Here is a 21,151-nt window from a genome sequence, read left to right as displayed (position 1 = left end):
ATGTACCCGAGCCAAAGGCGAGGCCTAAGGCAAGAAGAAGGAAGACCAAGAAGGCCACCTCTGTGGAGGGAACACCTTCTCTTCCTGCTGTTCCGACAGCACCCATTGGGATCCATGCTCCGGACGGGCTGGGTCCAGTGGAAAATCCAAACTCAACTCCTGTGGGAGAAGAGACAGAAGACTCTCCTGTGGGAGAGGGTCTCAACCCGGAGGATCATTCCGACCTTCAATGCTTGTTAGCTGAAGGGGGACCCTCCTGGGCAGACTTCTGTAAGGGACAGAGAGAGTGCCACTCTCTCTCGAGGGACTGAGGAAACAGGCCCTGTCCCAGGCACAAGGAGAAGTGCCTAGGACATTCCGGATTTATTGGGAGGGTGAGCTCCTTGTTAGTGAGCCCACTAAGCCTGAACCTGGTGCCCTCAAGAGGTTGGTGGTACCCCAGGTTTACAGGCCCTTCCTACTGCAGTTGGCGAATGAGGTGCCCTTTGCTGGTCATCTTGGGACCAAGAAGACTAAGCAGAGGCTCTCTGCCCATTTCTACTGGCCACGGATGGGAGTAGAGGTGGAGTCCCACTGCAGGACCTGCCCAACTTGTCAGTTGTCTGGCAAGACTGGAGGCAGTGTCATTGCCCCACTGCAGCCATTGCCAGTGGTTGGCACACCATTTGAGAGGGTGGGCATCGACATCGTCGGTCCCCTTGACCCTCCCACTTCAGGTGGACATCGGTTCATCCTGGTCTTGGTAGATCATGCCACCAGGTACCCTGAGGCAATACCCCTTCCGACTGTTACTGCCAAGGTGGTTGCCAGGGCTCTCCTGGGCATTTTCACCCGTGTTGGATTCCCCAAGGAGGTTGTCTCTGACAGAGGATCCAACTTCATGTCTAGTTACATGAAAACCATGTGGAAAGAGTGCGGGGTAACCTACAAGTTCTCCACCTCTTACCACCCCCAGACCAATGGTCTGGTTGAGAGATTTAATAAAACTCTCAAGGGCATGCTAGGGGCTTTGGAAGAATCCCTAAGGAGGAAATGGGATCTCCTCCTGCCATGCCTGCTGTTTGCTTACAGAGAGGTACCTCAAGAGGGTGTTGGTTTCAGCCCCTTTGAGTTACTCTTTGGACATCCCGTGAGGGGGCCCCTCGCCTTGATCAGAGAAGGCTTGGAAGCCACCCCTCCAGGTCCCGCCAAGCAAGTGGGGGACTATGTGTTAGGCCTCAGACGGAGGATGACACAGATGATGGGTCAGGCAACAGCAAATCTCAAGGCCAGCCAGGAATTGAATAAGTACTGGCATGACCTTAAAGCCTCGCAAGTGGATTGGACTCTGGGACAGGAAATCCTTGTGATGGAGCCTACCAAGCCTAGAGCTTTGGCAGACAAGTGGACTGGACCCTTCAGGATCATCTCCAAGATGTGCAAAGTCAATTATCTGGTTGACATGGGAGCCTCTGGGGTAGCCCCTCAGGTATTCCATGTCAACAGGCTCAAGCCTTTCCACCGGCGAGCAGAAGTCTCATGTCTCTTGCTAGCTTCAGGGCAAGAAGAGGATGAGAGTGAGCCCCTTCCTGATTTGCTGCATAGCAACCCTCAGGATGGCTCAGTGGAGGGAGTACATCTCTCTTCGGATTTGACAACAGAGCAACAGAGGGCCTGCAGGGCTTTGCTCCAACAGTATGCCTCTCTGTTTTCACTGACGCCAGGCCTTACACCATGGTGTAGGCATGAAATTGACACTGGTGACAGTGTGCCTGTCAAAAGCAGGTGCTACCGTATGTCAGATACCGTCAAGAACCACATCCAGGCTGAGGTCGCCAAGATGTTGGATCTGGGTGTTATTGAACCCTCAACCAGTCCCTGGTCCAGTCCAGTGGTCCTTGTCCCCAAGGCAAGTTCCCAGGCGGGTACCAAGGATTGGAGGTTCTGTGTGGACTACCGAGGAGTCAATGCCGTCACCAAAACTGACGCGCACCCATTGCCCAGGGCTGATGAGCTCGTGGACACCATAGGTGCTGCCAAATTTGTGAGCACCTTTGACCTTACCTCAGGCTATTGGCAAATAGCTCTGACGGACCATGCCAAGGAAAAGACGGCCTTCTCAACACCTGAGGGACTCTACCAGTTTAGGGTCATGCCTTTTGGGTTGAAGAATGCCCTTGCCACCTTCCAGAGATTGGTCAACCATGCGCTCAGTGGGTTGGAAGCCTTTGGTGTGGCTTACTTAGACGACATTGCCGTCTACAGTTCCACCTGGGAAGAGCATTTGACACATCTGGATAAGGTGTTGCAGGCCTTGAAAAGGGCCAACCTCACTATCAAGGCCACCAAGTGCCAGATAGCTCAGGGGAAAGTTACCTATCTTGGTCATGAGGTAGGAGGGGGTCAAATCCAACCTCTCTCCAGTAAAGTACAGGATGTACAGAACTGGGAGACTCCCACTACTCAAACCCAGGTGAGAGCCTTTTTGGGCCTCACTGGGTACTATCGCAATTTCATGGCAGACTATGGAACCATAGCTGCACCCCTGACAGCTCTAACTTCACCCAAACAGCCTAGGAAGGTTAATTGGACCGAAGACTGTCAGAGGGCCTTTGATGGCCTGAAAGAAAGTCTGTGTAGGGCACCTGTGTTGTGTGCGCCTGACTACAGCCGACCCTTTATCGTCCAGACGGATGCCTGCGACACCGGAATTGGAGCTGTCTTGTCCCAGTTAGATGACAAATGGAGAGAAGATCCTATCATCTTCATCAGTAGACAACTCAAGGGTAGAGAACTTAGGTGGGCTACTGTTGAAAAGGAGTGTTTTAGCATAGTTTGGAGCCTTAGGAGTTTTAGGCCCTACCTTACGGGGTCTACATTCAAGGTCCAAACAGATCATAAGCCCCTGAAGTGGCTTATGCAGATGAAGGGGGAGAATCCGAAATTGCTCAGGTGGTCCATTAGCCTGCAAGGGCTAGACTTCACCATAGAGCACAGACCAGGGAAGAGTCACGATAATACAGATGGCCTTTCCAAAAGGTATGTTGACCATCTGGATGAGGGTGTCTATCCCGTGGGAGATTAGGCACCCTCCACCTCAGTCTGGGGGGGGCGACTGTGATGCTGGAAAGGCATTGGAGGGACAGGGCCTTCCTGTCCTTGTCCTGTAGTCCTTTTTCATATTGTGTTCTGTGTTGTTTTCTGCCCAGGAGTCCATGTGGGACTCCTGGCAGTGCAGCTCTCTCTTTTGGTTTGGCGAACAGACCCATGAGATACCCTTATGGCACCCATGGGTAGGGGTACAACCCTGTGCCCCTAGTGTATGTTTTTGGGCACCTGTGGGTGGCCCACAGAGCAGGGTATGGGCTGGTGGCAGCTCCATGCTGAATTTGACAGGTGCTCTGGGTGTCCTCCATTTTGGGATACCCAGGCCCTGCCATTGGGATCAGCTGATTCCTGATAGGAAACAAGATGGCCCCTGTGGCCTCTTGCTTTCTATTGCCTGTTACCTTGTTTCCCAAAGCCCTGGGAAGCCCTGACTCTGTCCCTTCCCACTGACTGGCTGTTGGGTGGAAGTTCCATATATGGTGTTGTTGTGAAGGCCCAGCTAGACTGACTGGAGCCTTCCCAGTGACTATATGTTGTGGGTACCTCCTGTGGGTGGGACCTGGGTGAATGGAGTGTGTGACCAATATACACTCCTTGTTGTGGTTGTCTGGTTTCTGGCATGAGAGACAAAGACTGAGACAGCCCTGCCCGAAACTGGTCTGAATGCAGTGTGTAGTGTTGAATGGCTGGGTACTTGTCCCAATCCACATTCCTTGTTGTGAGTGTCTGAAAGGGAGGAGTGTGGCCTGAATGCACTGTGTGCCTGATTGGCTGACTGACTGCATGAATGCCCTTCTGTATGATTGGCTGCTGAGTGTGTGCCAGCAGTGTGGATGAGAGACAGAATAGTATATCTGGGGACCTCTCACCACTGGTAATTGTTCAGAAGCGTTCAGAAGCTGAGTATCCACTCTAAGAGTAACTGGAACTGCTGATCCTCGACGCCCAGCTGGAAGAAGAAGACTTGCTGCTGCATTTGCTTCGACCGATCCGAAGGCTGTCGAAATCGTCGAAGACTGACCCGAGAGAGGACCTGGTAAGGCGCCCTCTTCCCGTGCTCCGAGGGACCATCGAGCACTGCTCCATCTTCGCAGAAGCGCCCTGGAAGTCAGACCCTCGAAAGGCTGCCGACCCGAGACGGGACCACGGAGGAGATCGAAGTGAAGCAGCCGGACATCGCCGCCGTCGAAGTCCATTGCCATCGACCAGGGTTCGCAGGTCTGTGTAACCGCTGGAGGTCCGTCGAAGTTGTGTTGCCCAGCCGTGGGAACCACTTGACGCTGTGCCGCCGACGACCGGAACCGTCCGCTCCTTGCCTAAGAATATTTGAATCGAAGGACTCCCTCATCCGCACCGTCGACCGCTTTATCCTGCCGGAGAAAGTCGAGGGCGACCAATGCGCCGGGGAGAAACCTACCTGTGGGTTTCCCGCCACCCGAAGACCACAAAGACTCGAACGACTCAACGCTCTTGCTGGGCCCCCGTCTCCACAATCTTTGCGGTCCAGAACAATTGTCATTGAGGTGCCCCGCACGCCTCTGCCTTGGAGGACGCCGACGCTCCGTCGTCGACGAGCACCGCTTGGATCGAAGCTGCCGCCTCATCGACGCCGTTCTACCCTGTTTGTTGTCGGACGTTCGACGCCCCGTGTCTCCCGCTTGAAAGGGAAGGCATTCAAGAAGCGCCGTCGATTCCCCGACGCCAAACGCCGAGTTCCTCGACGGACGTTCGACGCCCCGTGTCTCCCGCTTGAAAGGGAAGGTTTTCAAGAAGGGCCATCGATTCCCCGATGCCGAACGCCGAGTTCCTCGACAGACGTTCGACGCCCCGTGTCTCCCGCTTGAAAGGGAAGGCATTCAAGAAGGGCCCTGGATTCCCCGCCGCCGAACGCCGAGTTCCTCGACGCTTCTTGACGCCTCTCGACGATCCGTGACTCCCGCTTGAAAGGGGGTCGCTCAAGAAGGATCTGTCGACGCCTCTTCGAAGAACTCGACTCCACCAGGTACATTGGGGGGTAAAAACATTATAGGAGGGAATAAGACTTGCAGAACAATATATGGACTGGGCTTGTGCTATATCTTTATTTTACAGGTTGCCCAGGTGGGGGGATCTCCACACAAAACTGTGTCTAGTGATAGGGGCCAGTATTCTGCCTATTGCTCAACCATCTTATTTTCTCTCCTCTCTCTATTACTGGTTTCACTCTATTGATCTGTGTGACATTGTTACAGTATTGTTGATGCACTTTAATGAGATCTAATACAAAGGGTGGTACCACTTTAGAATTGTATATATTTGCCATTGTTGATTTTCCTAAGTACAAAGTGAGTTATTATGATAAATGTACATAACCTTGAAGATTGACTATATAAAGACTGTGTTCTAACCAATACAGTGTGTGGACATTCCTTTGTGGGGGCTTGGGGACTACACTGTACTTAAGAACCAGCCTGCATCACCTCCTGAGAAGCTAGGCCTTGATTGCTCGACCATAGCTACCGAATAGAGAATCTAGGCTGGGGTCCTCTGTGCCTCCCCTCTACCATATAGAGAGCAGAAGTACAGACCACCCCCTACCAGTCTTTACAACAGGTCAGAAGCAAACAAGAAATAAAACAAGAAATTTGATTACACAATCTAGTCCACACGGTCCCTGCAGTAATTGGTGCCACATGAGTTATAATAAGTTCCAACTAGAATGTAACATAATGTAAAACACATCATAATAAAATCCATCAAGGTTGGCATGGTGATTGAATATTATAAACAAATAGGTTATGTGTTAGAGTCATCACACAACCTAATTAGAATGATCCATATGTACAATGTAACTAGCATTGCTGTTTATTTGTTAGTACAGGGTGGTTAAAATAACAATATGAACTAATACCTGTTATGAACTTTAAATCAATTAAATTTCTACCATACTAGTCAAAAATGTGTTCATTATTGTAGTACATATCAGTAAACAATTATATGTAAAAGAATAAAGAGAATATTTCTCACCAAAGTTACGTAAGTGTGGTTTAAAAATGGAGACGACTTGTCACATTAAGAGTTCTTCTATGCTCTCTGATAAACTTACTACAAAGAAAAGGTGATGTCACCAAACTGTTATAGTAATAAGGCATTATCTGATATGTACAGTCTCTGACAATCTTCCCACAGGACCCATATCACAATGTTGAAAATGTTCCTACAATTCACTTTGGATAATAATGTGTTTCTATTTAACAATAGCTATTATGCACAACTCAAGGGTGTGGCTATGAGAGCTAAATATGCCCCATCATTGGCCAACCTATGTATGGCACAGGTGGAGGAAAAACGTATTCTCAAAAAAACCGAGTACAGATCAAATATAATATTGTGGAAAAGATTTATAGATGACATACTTATGATATGGTCTGGTAGTACCTCTGCCATCAATCCCAAAGGAGATCGATGGCAGAGGTACTGAAATGAGGAAGAGTTACAGAGGAATGAAGATCGAATGGCCAAAAACATTGAAGAAGGACTTGAATCCTAATGCCAACCACTGCAAACAAACCACTATAAAAAAAGACATGGACAAAATGGCAGGGAAGCCGAGGACTGCCGTCCCCCTAAGTCCAGAGGCTGGAGAGGGGTATCCTTGACCCAGTGGCGTTGGACAAGTCCAAGGCATAGCTGGAAGTTGAAGGGTGGGGGCGCAACCTCACAGAGCTGGACTGGGCAGTCCTTTAACCATGCCCCCACTGTCGAGGTAGATCCCTGGAGGAAGGCAAGCAGGTCACAAGCGGAAGCGGCTAGAAACACCCTTGCAGCCATGCACCTGAGAAGAATCAACCGAGCGCCCCGAAACAAACCAGGTAATGGGCCGCATGCAGGCACCATTAGGGTCTTGCAGAGGCGGGAGAGCAATGGATAAAAATCAAAGTCATCTTCCTCATGGCAGTACTTGGTGAGAAGGCCAGCGAGGTGATCCTTACCAAAGAGGAGGAGAAAGCAGAGTCTCTGACCCTAAAGAAGGAGAGCAATATCATGGTACAAATTGCCTTCCTCGTGGTGTCACTTGGCAGGAGAGTGAGCCATGTGACCCCAGTGAGAAGGGGGGACTCGAGAAGGGTCTAGGATCCACGTGAACGCATGAAGATTCCTATAAGTCATCTTCTTCGTGGCAATACCTGGCATGGGAGTGAACCAGGTTGGCCATACCAAATTATGTTGAGAAAGGCGAGGGAAGGAGACATTCACCTTGGCATGACAAACTGTGAGATAAGCCTAAGAAAGATCAACGAAAGTGAGACATTCCCCATGATGTTGTGAATTGTGAAAGAAAGCCTGAGAAAGGCCAGAGGTAGAGATACATTCGCCCTGGTGTTGTGAAATGTGAGAGCCAAGCCAAAGACCAGGAGAAGGGAGTCATTCCCTCTGGGATTTGAACTTTCTGATGCAGAGTGTTGGAAGATCTACAACCCTTTTATCTTTAAAACCAGGAGAAATGAGCTGTTCCCCCTGGTAAGGAACTTACAATCAGAACTTTGCCACCCAGTCCAGGAGGAGGGAGTCATTTTCCTGGACCAAGAACTGATTGGTTTAGTTATAAGTGTAAGGGACAGAGAAAGGAACACTTTCACACAGGATGGTGGATTCTTTAAGTTACTAAGACATCCTGACAGACCCGCTAGCACTTTAGTTGAGGGATTAATACCCCTGATAGATATAGGCAAAGATTGGTTTTCTCTTTGTTTAACAACAAATAAAAGTCTGTGGCAATCACTATACCACCCGCGTGTGAGTCTCCTCTTTCTGCACCCTTACATAGACTTGTCATTTTTTTCCCATGACCCAATGATTGGAATATGTTAATACAACAACAGTGTATGACACACAAATGTTGTAGAAAACATAGTACGTACAATGAGAGTCAAAACAGTGAGTGTATGTATATAACCTAAACTATATGTACCTTCCATACAATGTTCTACAACTAGTTATATTTTATTTTATTTCCAGACAAAGAAACACACATGTTCCCTCGTTACCATGTCCACTACTTCCCAAATTGAAAGAATCAACTATTTGCCCCATTTACTGGAACAACTACTACTACCATACGCACACTCCAATACAATCTGGGTGAGACCAGTACACTTGAGGCATTCCTAAGATACTATATTTATGTAAGAAGACTAGCAACATTAGGTTTATGCACAAATTAATTACAATGAATTTTGAATACAATACATTTATTGGACAACGCATATTTGGGTAATTCTTGTTTTTTGATCCAGTTCTTGAGACATTGCAGGTACAGTGTCTGAATTTACCACATCCAGCTAATGTTCATTACCTCTGCTAAATATGTATATCATCCAGTAATTAAAAGTGCAACGAAGATCACAGTAGGCTCCTGTACATAGTTTACTAAATCATTGACATGCTGAGACCACAACTCTTGAGGCACTTGAGCTATCTGTTCATTAAAATCGTTGCGTTCTCTATGTCATTCAAGATTTTCTTTCTTTAAATGTTCATCTCACAGCATAGTGAACACCTCATGTTCGTGGTCAATGAGAACATCTGGATGCACCCCAACTGGGGTACAGTTAATAGTACATTACAATCAGTCTCTACCTATCAGATTAAGTGCTCAAGAAAAGTGTCTTGCTCTGAAATGGGGTCAGTGGAAACTCTGAGTGCTTCGGTCACAGAGTGAATTACTGGGTATTACAAAATGCCACTGCTCGCACAGCTTCAGAGAGAAAGGCAACTTCTTTAAAGTCGTTTGCCTTTACTGTAGACCAATTTGCTCCCTTATCTATTAAGCATTGCACCTGTTTGCCACCGATTCTGCAACTGACATATAGACATTTTGGTCTACATGTATTAAAGTTTACAATATGCAATCAAATTATCCCTGCCAATCCCAACCATTATTCTGTTATGCATTCGAGATGCTCCAGTGGTCCTGTTTGGAAAAGGAGAGTCAGACAATGCTACAGTCCTCCCACATGGGTCTTTGAACTGAGGCCGGTGCTGACACTCATTCATCCAATATCCCTCCTGTTTTCAATAGTGACAAGCCATTTTACTAGTCATAAATCCATTGGAATGTTTTAGTTAGCCCTGAGTACAACCTCTGCGGTTTCTACCTCTTCTTGTGGCATGTCAAGTACCTCTTCCTGATACTGGCTCCCCAACTCCTATACTCCTCCCACTGTGTCATTTGTTCCTGCTTTTGAAAATGTCTTATTTGTAGGACCATTTATTTATCTGTTTTAGCCTCCTATTTTTGCTAATAATACAATACACAATGATTTGTTACTGCAATTAAATCCAAGCGGCCTCGTCTGCCATGCAACACAAATCCTTTTTAGCTGCCATTGAACCTTAGGCAACAGCGACTATACAAATCAAGTACTATTGCTTCCTGTTCCATCTCAGCTTCTCCTGTTTACAATAGTGACAAGTCATTTTACTAGTCCCAAATCAATTTGTATTTATTTGGTGGCCAGCAGTACCACCTCCATGGGTTCTACCTCTTCCTGTGGCACGCTAAATTTCCCTTCCTGGATCCGGCCCCCCACCTTCCGTACTCAAAAACACTGCCATTACCCACCCTATCATTTCTTACTGCTGTTGTAAATTTGGCACTTGGGGGCCATTCATTTACCTTTGCTTGCCTACTTCATTTGCGCCTGATATGATACACAATGATTTGTAACTGCAATTAAATCCAAGGGGCCTCGTGTGCCATCTAAAACAAATCATTGTTGGCTGCTGTTGCATCTTAGGTTACCGCGTCTGTACGAATGAAACTATTATCAATGAAACTATTATCGCTTTCTTTTCCATCTCAGCTAGCTTGTGTATTCCTGAATGATGTGTAGAAAGAATGTTTCAGACATCTAGACAATCAGCTGGCGATTCATTTTTGCTCTTTTTACATTTGCCATTTTTCCCTAATCAGTCCTAAATTGACACACTACAGCAATCTTTTGTACCAATGTATCTGTAATCAGTACCAACTCTGCACCTTCCATTTACATCTTCCGGGGGGCAGTTATTCTCTTGAGTCACATGCTGGCACACATACAGAAGGCATAATCACTCTCATGATCTGATTCATATCTGCCCAAGAGGGATTATAGTACTGTATATCCATACAAAATTATTCAGGACATTTCTCAGGATCCTCTCTAATATTTCAAAACGTGTTACACACATTCCTAAAATCCAATGGAGTCCATGGGTCAAATACCATTAGCAGGCTGCCATTTCCATCAGCACCCGCTCCTCATGTTTTCTCAATGGGGCATTTTCTGCACTGCTAATTGTACCTATGCTGGAAGGGTAAGTTGGAGGATGTGCTGCCTGCCTGGCTGGCCGGAATTTAGGGTAAATGGTAGAGTGCTTGATGCACCTTCGGAATAGGCTTGCTGGAGATGTGTGCTTGCATTGCTTGTATCACATGGCACATCACTAAATTCTCTGTAATGTCCTCTGTTTCGGTCTCACCTGATTTGTCCCATTTTTTAGTTTCTTTTAAATGTAGATACAATGTATCCCTGCTGAGAGACAAGTTACGACTTTCCCCTTCAGTTGTTTCTTTTGTGTGTTGCTGCAACCTTCCTAATGAATGCAATCATTTCATGTTTCACACAAATCTGGGAATCACTTCACTGTTGATGAACATGGCTCACATAACCTGTTCTATCAGAGGTTTCTCACTTAGCAACCAAGTTGCATGCTGGTTACGTCTACGTTTATTAGTCTTGAGTTCCAAAGTCCTACTGACACCTCTGCAAAACAATTTAGAAATACTTCCAATTTTGCAGGTATAATGGATGGGCCCATAGCTTCCAGGGCACTGCCAGGTTAAAAAAGTTTCATTCTGTGGAATGTTCCATCTACGGGAAGCTATCTGCTATTTGTTAATATGCTCTATTGTCCTAGATAGCTACATGCTTCAGGCCAGTACCTTATAAACATGCAGTATACTGTTGCATCTTTGTCCACCGGATCTGGCTCTTGTGATAGATGTCTTCCCCATTGTATTATGTTTTATTATATCCTGACATGTGTTCCCTTACACCGGTATCTTGACATCGTCCCAGGGACAGCTCTTAGTCCAGATCGATACCGTTTGCACGTCCTGCATTATTTTCACATGTTCTTCATTGCGTTTTACATCACCCGCTATTCTGTGCTCAATTATATGTCTTATTTACCGCTTTCTTTACTATAACTCTTTTTAACATTTACTTGTATATCCTGTTCCTACTCATGCTGTCTTCTAATTAAATAATCGTGGCTTTCGTGCACCCTAAGGCCAAACACCAACCCTCCAATGCAGGTCTCCTTTGGAAACACTTTAGAGGTTTCAATTGGGCCTCTCACTTATCCTTTTGTGCACACAGACGTGCACAGGGAAGCAGCCTGTGACTCCCATGTCCGTCTCAGCTGGGCATTGCAAACCTGAAGCAGGACGGCACCAAATCAAGAAATCTGCACCTTGTCACCAAATAATCCAACAGGGAAACAGACAGCATAGGCAGAGACAAGTTGTGTTTCCATTCCGATGTGCAGAAGACCAGCATAGTAAATTGTGGCCCCTATGCATAGAAACCTCACAGATATGCAATGCGTTGTTCACGCTGAATCTGATACATGAAGTCTGTAAAATGTGCTTCATACCAGAACCCCCTGGGGGAATGGCTTTACAGGACTATCTGAGCTCCGTGCAGTACTGCTCGTCCCACCCATGTGGCACAGACCACCTAATCTCTCTGAGCTTCACTGTGGACTCAGAGGTCATGTTGTCGCTGTTCCAGTACTTAGGTAGCTGAGCCCGCCTTTATGATCTAATGCAGGGCGTCTAGGTAGGGTTACCAGTGAATCGGATAGTGGCTTCCTTCATCCTCGCACAGCCTTATGCGCAGCCGTGCGCTTGCCAAGCAATCAGTGCCTAATCTGCACCAGCGCCCCTTTGTCATTCACACTGGAATGCCTGTTGGGCTGCACAATCGGAAGCTCATGCACGTCCGTGGATGTAAAGGAAAATGCCACTAGCTGCCACTGTCTATTGTGCAAGCATCCTTAGGTGTCACAAAAAGCAGGGTCCCCTCTCTGTGCAGATGTTGGTGTGATTTCACTTTGCACATTGGGGTTCTAAAACAACGGGTTAGCATCACATCTTGCGCCTTCATCCGTGTGAACCTAACTTTAAAAATGAGAATGTACTCACACTGTTGCAATCGAAGATTTGCTAGGGCAGGAAGAGATGTCCGAAGAGGTAAAGTCGAGTAATGAGAGGCTCAGCTGGCTAGAATGGGGAGATATTATGTAAAAGCACATAGGACTTACTTTGGATCCCAAGAATGCCAGGGAAGCAAATGTGCAGATAAGTGAATGATAGTTCCCTCGGATAAATGGAGCCAGGAAACAGAGAAAAAAGGCTGGGTAACAAAAGCTTTCTGGCATTGTTCTCTTTATACCATCGCTCTACCATCCATACTCTGTGTTTTCCAGCATGGACACTTTATTATCCTGCATTTCTTTCAGCATAATCATTCTGGTACCAGCAGTGGGAGATGCCGGTCAGCAGAACTTTCCAATTAATAAAACACCAAACGTTATTTGGAGCAATCGAACAACATGATTGTGTAGACATAGGATACACAGAGGGAGGATGTTGGGATTCTTAGTTGCAGTCCATAGCATACATTTGGTTAGATTTCATCAGAAGACTACACGTGGATTAGTAGTGGCATGACGTTCAGATCCAGTTGCATAATATACTGAATAAAGGAGGGTGCTTTATCCTCAGAGGGATCTACTGCCAACCTCTGCACGCTCGGAAGATGCAGGAATAAATATGGTGGTATTGTAATAAGCACACCTGTATTCAAACCCATTCCTATTTATTTATTCACATTTGCAAAGCGTACAGCAGCCCATAGGCCTCGTGGCGCTGTTTCACGCCAATGAGCTCAGTTACATAGTACAATCTTAATAATAGACAGGAAGTACATTCTTAGTTACAACGTACACAGTAAATGGCTGACTTAGTGTGAGAGGGGGGAGACTGGAGAGGGAAAGGAGTTAGTTGAATAGAGTAGTTTGTAGGGCTTTCCTGAACGCTGAAAGGAAGGGCTCAGCTCTAAGTGAGTTGGTTAGTGCGTTCCATAGTTTTGGTGCTAAATGAGGGAAACCAATACCCCCTGCTTTCGCGTTTGTTGGCATGGCAAGTTCTTTTAGGGCATGTGGAAGTATCTTTAACAATGGTATCGAATAGGTAGGGTGGAGCATCAAGAGTAAGACACTTGTGTGTAAGGGTGAGGGTCTTAAATGTGGACCGATCGTTCACAGGGAGCCAATGTGCGTGACAACTTGCGTGAGTGATGTGGTCCCTTTTCAGAATATTTAGAGCTGCTCTAAGGGCATTATTCTGAATGACCTGGAGTCTGTTTAGATTTTTTTTTTGCAGAGGTGCCTACTAAGTGGATGTTACAATAATCTTGTTTGGCTCCAATGGTGGATCTAGCTATACAAATGCGGTTTTGCTTGGAAAGGAAAAGTTTTACTTTGTTTATGAGCTTAGTGGTATCGGCAGAAGCAGAGGCAATGGCGCTAACCTGTTGCATCATGGATAGAGTGGAATCTAGGTAGACACCCAATGTCTTAACTGATGAGGAGACCGGGATGAGAAAGTTGTCCTTGGTAAAAATGCTATATTTTTGATCTAGTTTAGCTCGTGTATCTTTGGGACCGATAATGATGATCTCGGTTTTATCTCCTTTGAGACATAGACTATTTGTTGCCATCCAGGCTTGTAGATGGAGGGCTGCAGCGTCTTGGTCATAGGAACCTGAGAGAGGCAGGAGTACCTCCGTATCATCAGCATAATTTGTGTAAGCTATACCGAGGGAGTCTAGTTTGTTAAAAAGAGGTTTGGTAAACAGATTGTATAGAGTGGGGGCTGTGCAAGAGCCCTGCGGGACTCCACAGTGTATAGTAGTGAGAACCACATTTGCCTGATTGGAGAAAACTTTCATGGCTCTTCCATTTAAGAAAAAAGTGGTCCATGAGGAGGCCTCATTGGAGAATTGTGCTGCATGGATGAGATGTGATGTGAGGATCTTGTGCTCCACAAGATCAAAGGCAGACGAGAGGTCGAGAAGTAGGAGGAAGGCAGGCTTGCCTTTGTCCATAATTGTAGTTATTTGATTTTTAAGATCAAGGCGGGCGGTTTCTGTGCCATGTCCTTTGGGAACCCTGATTGCCTCTTGCCGAGGATGGCATTGGTTTCAAGAAATAGTTGAATTTGATTGTGAGCCGCTTTGTCCAGAATTTTTAAGAGGAACGGGACTGTGGTGATGGGTAAGTAGTTATTAGGCGATGATATGTCTAGTGAAGGTTTTTTTACAGACGGCGTACCCATGCTTCTTTAAAGCTGGCAGGGATGGACATTGAGGTAAACAAGGCATTAATGAATGCTGTTAGGAGAGGTGCAAGGGAGTCGACGCATTCTTTAACAATATTAGGTGAGCAGATGTCTCCTTTGCACATGGATGTTTGAGGAGGTCAAGGACGTCTTGTTCCATGACATCATGGAAAGAGAAGAGCTGGTTAGTGGAGTCATGGGGTATGTGTTGGGGTGGGAGGGGCTGGTCGTGTTTGGGCAGGTCTCTGGATGGCACTTGAATTTTGTTTTGGATCAGTTCTATTTTATTAAGCAGGGCTGCTTGTATGCTGGAGCACCAAGCTTCGTCTTTAACAATCTCATCAGGGCTAGTGGAGGGGATAATGAGTCTCTAAAGATGAAAAACAATTCCTTTGGTTAAGAGTTGGCCTTGGAGATCGTCAGTTGAAGGAGAGAGACTTAGCCTGAGTGACTGCTTTTTTGTATTGTGTGGATATCCGTTTGAAGTTATCTTTAGTGGAATCACTCGAATTGGTTTGCCAAATAGATAGAGCTTTGTGCTTGATGGTGCATAGGGCAAATAGTTAATCCGTGAACCAAGCGTTGACGTGTAAGGATTTTTTCTCCTTTTTTTTTCTAAAGGTGCTATAGCCTCAACAGCATTGGTCAGCATGTAATCGTAAATGTTTGCAAGTGTGGCTGGATCATTAGAGAAAGGGGGCTTAAATTCTGTGATATCCAGGAAATTATGGCGGTTGTCCTTTGATGGCTTTTCTGAGCTTTTCACTTGGGCTGGTGGGGCATTGGTGACAGTTTGGTAGGTTCGGCTGAGGGGATGGTGAATTGAATGCAGTTGTAATCCGTCCAAGGGAGGGCAGAGATGGAGCTGATAGTAGTGTGGCAGTTGTGGTCAGCCACCCAGTCGAGGATGCATCCTTTGCAGTGAGTTGGGCTGGTGGCATTTTGCATTCCTACTTTTTAAGTTGCAGTGTTTTCTCTTGAGGGTCCCCCTCGGTTCATAGGCCACTTTCTGTAAAAAACACAAGTCAATCAGAACTAAAGAAATAATGAAAGAAACTATTTACTTTTTTTTAGCAAGGGATCTAATTTAAAATAATATATCCATGTACTATGTCATAATTTGAAAATATAGCTCTTGTGAAGTCCCACACGTTCAGAGGCAAATGTGTTCCACATGTTTTGAGAATGATTTCATATCACTCTCTCATAGCTTAGTAATCAAATGAAAAGAAAGATTGACAAGGACAAGTTACCGTATTCTTAGAACTGAGACCAGTCACCATAATGTGTTTAAAAGATTTGTATTACCATTTCCATTTAAACTGAAGCATAATGTATAAGGACAATGGGAAGACTCATACAATAAGTATTGTGATGGCAATAATGATGAATAAATAAGGTGTCAGGATGTTTACTCTGTGTTTCTGGTTATAAAGTGAGGGAGGGGACAGTCTCTCTGAAAAATGGGTCCAACAGCGAAAGGAACTTCCTCTCTTGCTCCAAAGTGGTTCAAATAGAAAATATTCAAACTTCAAAAAAGAAACCAAAATAATCCAAAGCAGGTGACATATGCAAACCAAATATTCCCAGGTTGCTCTGAACCCCAATCGGTGCGAAACAAATTCTTCTTCAAGGAGAGCATGGTTGGGTCTTGCAGCATCGGGCTGATGGGAGTCATCTTATCTTTTGAACTTCTGATTGGACCGTAGGAATAACACAGACAGATATATCTGGGAATCTCCAGCCTAAAACGTCCTAGTGGCTTTCCTCTGCACCTCTCCTCGTGGCATGCAAATGGTTCCGTGCCAGACCGGGCCCATGGCTGCACATTTGGGGTGCTCCTGTGTGCGATGATAGGGTGCTGCAAAGAATCATGGTCCTAGACTGTTGATCCACCATCTTCTCCTTTCAATTATTTCTGTGGGATCTTTCTCTGTCCTAGTTATCCTTAGGTTGCCCCCTACTCCCAATAAAGGTGCGTCACCCCATTCCTCCACCCAGATCTGTATTCTTCTCAGGGCCAACTTTGTCTTCCAGAACCTTCCTATCTTTGCTATCTAATGGGCTTGGTTCTCCTTCTCTTCTCTGCCTGAGATGGTACAGCTCTATCCAGCTTGTTATTGGAATCTATTTTCCTCCTCCTGCAAACAATATTCACTGCTGAGATGGCATTTGTCTTTCTCAATACAATTCTTCTGGCTTTTACATCCTCTGTGTTCCTCTCTTTGTACAAATCTTCTACTCCTAGATTTTAACTCTCCTTCTCATCTAAACAAAGTCCCAATTCAATCTCTTGCACATCTGTCCTTTGGGAAATTACGTCACCTTTCTTTCTCTCTCAATAAATATCTCCCTCAATTTCCTTACTGACTGCATCTCCCTCCTTGTTTTCTTTCACTGTATCTCCCTCTCTAAACTGATGTCTCCCACCTGTATAACCACACTATCTTCCACATCTCCTTTCACATGACCTCACCACTCAGCGCATTCGTTTGCTAGATGAAACCCCTCACTTTCCTCCCTTTGTCTCAGCTCTCAAACAATTCCTTCTTCCGTCTAAAAAAAGCCAGGACCTAAATTCGAACTTGACACAACTTCTATTCCCTTCCAATCGCAACAGTTCTTCCTTCAAACAAATCTTTCCCTCATCCCTACTCCATACTTCTACCTCTTTATCACATTTCAGTATCTCTTCCTTCCCAGTCTCCTCTGACATGCTCTCATCTGTCAGGGTCTCTAGGACAGGGGGTCTTCCAGAGTCTGCATTGTGGGAAGATTGATGTGAGCTAAATTGACAGGTTGGCTTTTAAAGCCTGACCTCTCCTCGCTCTGGGTGGTGTTGAGGGACATTGAATCAAACTGGACTGTGTGTGCTGGGTTTCTCTGTGATTTGGTGACGGACATGTGTGCTGAAAGGGAGTATGCCTGGACTTACATAATGACCCCCTACCCTATTAGATCTCATAGTGTACCTGGACATTTGTGCGTTTTCACCCATCCTCCTAGAGCTGCTGCTTCCATTGCCTGATCCACCCTGTTGCCATAGCATGTGGATACTGACTATGATAACCCTTTGGTAAGGGTGGGAATTTGCCTGGAGTATTTATTTTTCCTTTTGTCATGGAGAAATTGCAATATTGTAACTCACATGACATTCAATAGATCGGAGAATGTTGTGTGTGTCTTTGCTTTATGTCTCGTTCAACGGGAGTCCTGTTCCTTGTCCACTTGCCACGTTGAATCAGCGGGACTTCTGTGATCTACTGGAGTATGATTCATAATAGAAAATGTATCCTTCATCATCAGTGCTGAAGGATGAAAAGTGTTTCCCTGCTCGCTAATGAACCTGAATTTCCCCAACTTAGTTGTATTTTCTTACGCCAGTGGATAGGGTCTAGCTGGTTGGAGTTTCAGGCCCCCTCCACCCTACAGAGGTTTCTTTCTTATACTACTTCTTGCTATTGTGCTTTGGAGACGCAAAAGGGGTCCATGTAGGGTCTTTGGGACCATTATATTACTGTTCCCTGCCCACCTGCAGGGTACTTCATCACATAAATCAACAGTGCACATCGGGAAATTAGTGTGGAATTCTGTAACTTAGCAGCACATTCACTGCCAGTGCTCTGTGCATACTGAAATGCTTTTAACAGATTTCTAAAGTTGTGTGTGTTTTACACCGCATATCATTAATTATAATTAGAACACTTGAGTTCTTACAAGTGCAACTGCTCAGTTTGAAAGACTGTGAAAGCAATTTACTTTATCAATACTTCATGCGTCATTTTGAATGTATTTAGGCATCTAGTAGAGGTCTACCTTCCGGCAAAGAACCACACAGCATATGAGCTGTATCTATTGCTGAGCAATGCAAAAGAGGTGATAACTGCAAGGTTTAGAATTAATCTTCACCTCTGGCATTGCTCTGAGAAACCCTCCCTTTGTAATGGGTTGGCAGGCGAAGAACGATGGTCTGGAGGGTTGCGCAGAGCAATGCCAGAATTTAAGGTTAATTCCACACCTTCCAGCCATCACCTATTTTGTTTAGCTTTATCTATTGCTGAAGCAGTTTTAGGTTGAGGGTCAATCAGATGAGTACAGCACTAAACAATATATCAAAGCATGTCTCAGCAGTGATAGCATGGAGCTTCTCTTACATTATGTCTAGTTTAATCTGCTCCATTTGCCAATGCAAGAAGTATCACGTTTTTTATAGGTCCATTGTCTCAGTATTGTCGATTCCACGATGCATCTAAACCCTTGAATACTCTGATGCTGACTTGTTTTATGAAGAACTTTTTTCTTATAGAGATTGCCTTGTTTCAGGTGTGCCTAAAACTTAGCATGTGATTAATGTTGCTTCAAATGAGTTCATTCAGCATGCATTTGCTTAGAAAGGAGAGCACAATATATCCTTTCACGGTCTGGCAGTTCACATCATCCAAGCTACTGTGGTGAACCAGAAGGAGTCAGACTCAAGGACATCACTTTAAGGGTGTTTATTTAACTTAAAAGAAAAACACCTATCTGTTCCTAGATCTAAGACAGATTGCCTTTCTTATTAATTTAACAAAGGTGCTTGTCTTTAGTCAAAAGGAAAAAACAGTCCTCAGTCTAAAACCTATGAACTACCTGACCCTGACATTTAAAGGGGAAAAAAAAACAAATAAGTCCAATTACTATGCCCTCTCCTCAGGCTTCTTTATAGCATGCCTAATCTGACATCTCAAGATTTCTTCCTGTGTCTGTGTCACAATTCCAATGTTCTTTTCACAGCTCATCAAAGAAATGTTCCTCAATCTTTCTCTGGGTTCCACAAGGAGAAATATAATTCCTTCAAGAAACCAAATGTCTCAAGTTCTCTAAATGGACGGATGATTCCCTTAATCCTTCGCCACCAGTTGGATCGCTCGCTCTCTTGTCCTGATTGGTTACGAAGGGAGTCTCGAGTTCCCATTGTTGCTCCTCTTGTTTTGGATCACTGAACCCTCCAGGTTCCCTTTCACTTATAGCTTGCGACGTTCCACTTATCTCGATAGGGCTTCCTGGACCCCTCAGACTTTCTTGTCTCTTGGAGCTGTCTCTTGAGCCTCGTCCAATGTTCAATACTTAGGGCCAGATTCTCAAAACATGTTTGGGCACAAGTGAGGAGATTCGCTAGAGCTAGTGCAACACCTCACTCGCACCAAAAGAAATAGCTGCCCAATTCTAAACGGGGAGCTGAATGAGTGCATTTTGAGTGCCCTCATTCAAATGTTCTTTTTTTCCCTTTGTGCATTTGCTTCAAATAAGGGGGCAGTTTTGGTCATTTAAAAGCCCATACCGAATTTCCAAACGAGATGCATTTTAAAATGTTAGGATCAGACCCAGTGGTATGCGCAAATCATTGTAGTAATTCCACAGAGGTGTGCCTTTCAATGGCTGTGAAATGCGGTCCCAGCTACTACGTGGTTTCTGGGAGCCCGTCATATGTTACGGTCGGGACTATGCATGCAAGGAGGCTGGACAGTGCATCTTTCCTCTACACTCCCGCCCCTCCAGAAGTGCTCTGATTACCTTAGTAAATACGGTGACCTGAGCATTTCTGAAAGCACTGCTTTTTGTGAATCTGTCCCTTTATATTTAGTGCACTCAAATCCTGCAACCTTTTTTCGGATTTAAAAAAAACAGTGCTTCATTCCGCTGAACAGTTATAGAGAAGGTATTCTCCACTTAATTCGGCAGGACGTCGGAAGTCAAGAAGATTGGGTGGCATTCACTAATTCATATATTGAGTCACTAGCTACTTCAATCCCTCCTCAATGAGGAATTCTACGCTATGTGTTTGAAACCAGCAAAGTCTGCTGATTTTATTTCTCTCTATATGAAAATGGTCTCCCTCTATATCATCAATGCTCTCTCCCTTTGATTTCATGCAGTTCGGCCTCTCTGCTCAAAATAATTAAAAATAATTATGTGTATTCTTACCGTTTCATGGCTTATTACAAACCTTTCACAGAATATATTAAATCACAAAAATAATAATTCCAAAATACAAAATACAAACAGAGATATTAAACCCATGTGTCCCCTCACTAGAACAACAGCAGTAATTTCTCATTGGAAAATACCTATGCAAATAGCATAATAATAGTACATAAGATGAATGTGCAAATAGCAATAATGTGCATACGTTTGTGCACTAGTGCCATCATAACTTTTACAATACCCAAGTACGAATGAACAACAACAGAAACACACGCATTACACATTTGATTAATGCCAAGGTTAAAGACACAATGGGCTTCATTATGAGTGTGCCCGTGCAGTAATAATGTGCCGGTATTACCACACTGGCACACCCCAAGTTTGGCGGTGGCGTGGCCAGATTTACCTGCAGCTGTTAGCTGCAGGTGAATTGAGAAAATTCCATCCTACTGATGCATAAACTCTTTTAAAATGCTCAACATATTTATCCTCAGACCCAGCGTGTATGAGCATACAAACCTGACAACCCAGGTCCACATTAATTAAGCATACCTAAAGAGGGTGCATCAATATGCCATTGACACAGCCCGTATTCTCTACAATCTGGGGGCTTGTAATGGACGTTTTTTGAGTGACTAGCCAGCGAGATCAACTTTCAAGGGGCATAAT

This window comes from Ambystoma mexicanum, chromosome 3p (genome assembly GCF_040938575.1).
Source record: "Ambystoma mexicanum isolate Mex_15411 chromosome 3p, UKY_AmexF1_1, whole genome shotgun sequence".
Classification (NCBI taxonomy): Eukaryota; Metazoa; Chordata; class Amphibia; order Caudata; family Ambystomatidae; genus Ambystoma; species Ambystoma mexicanum.
This window is presented reverse-complemented; position numbering follows the sequence as displayed.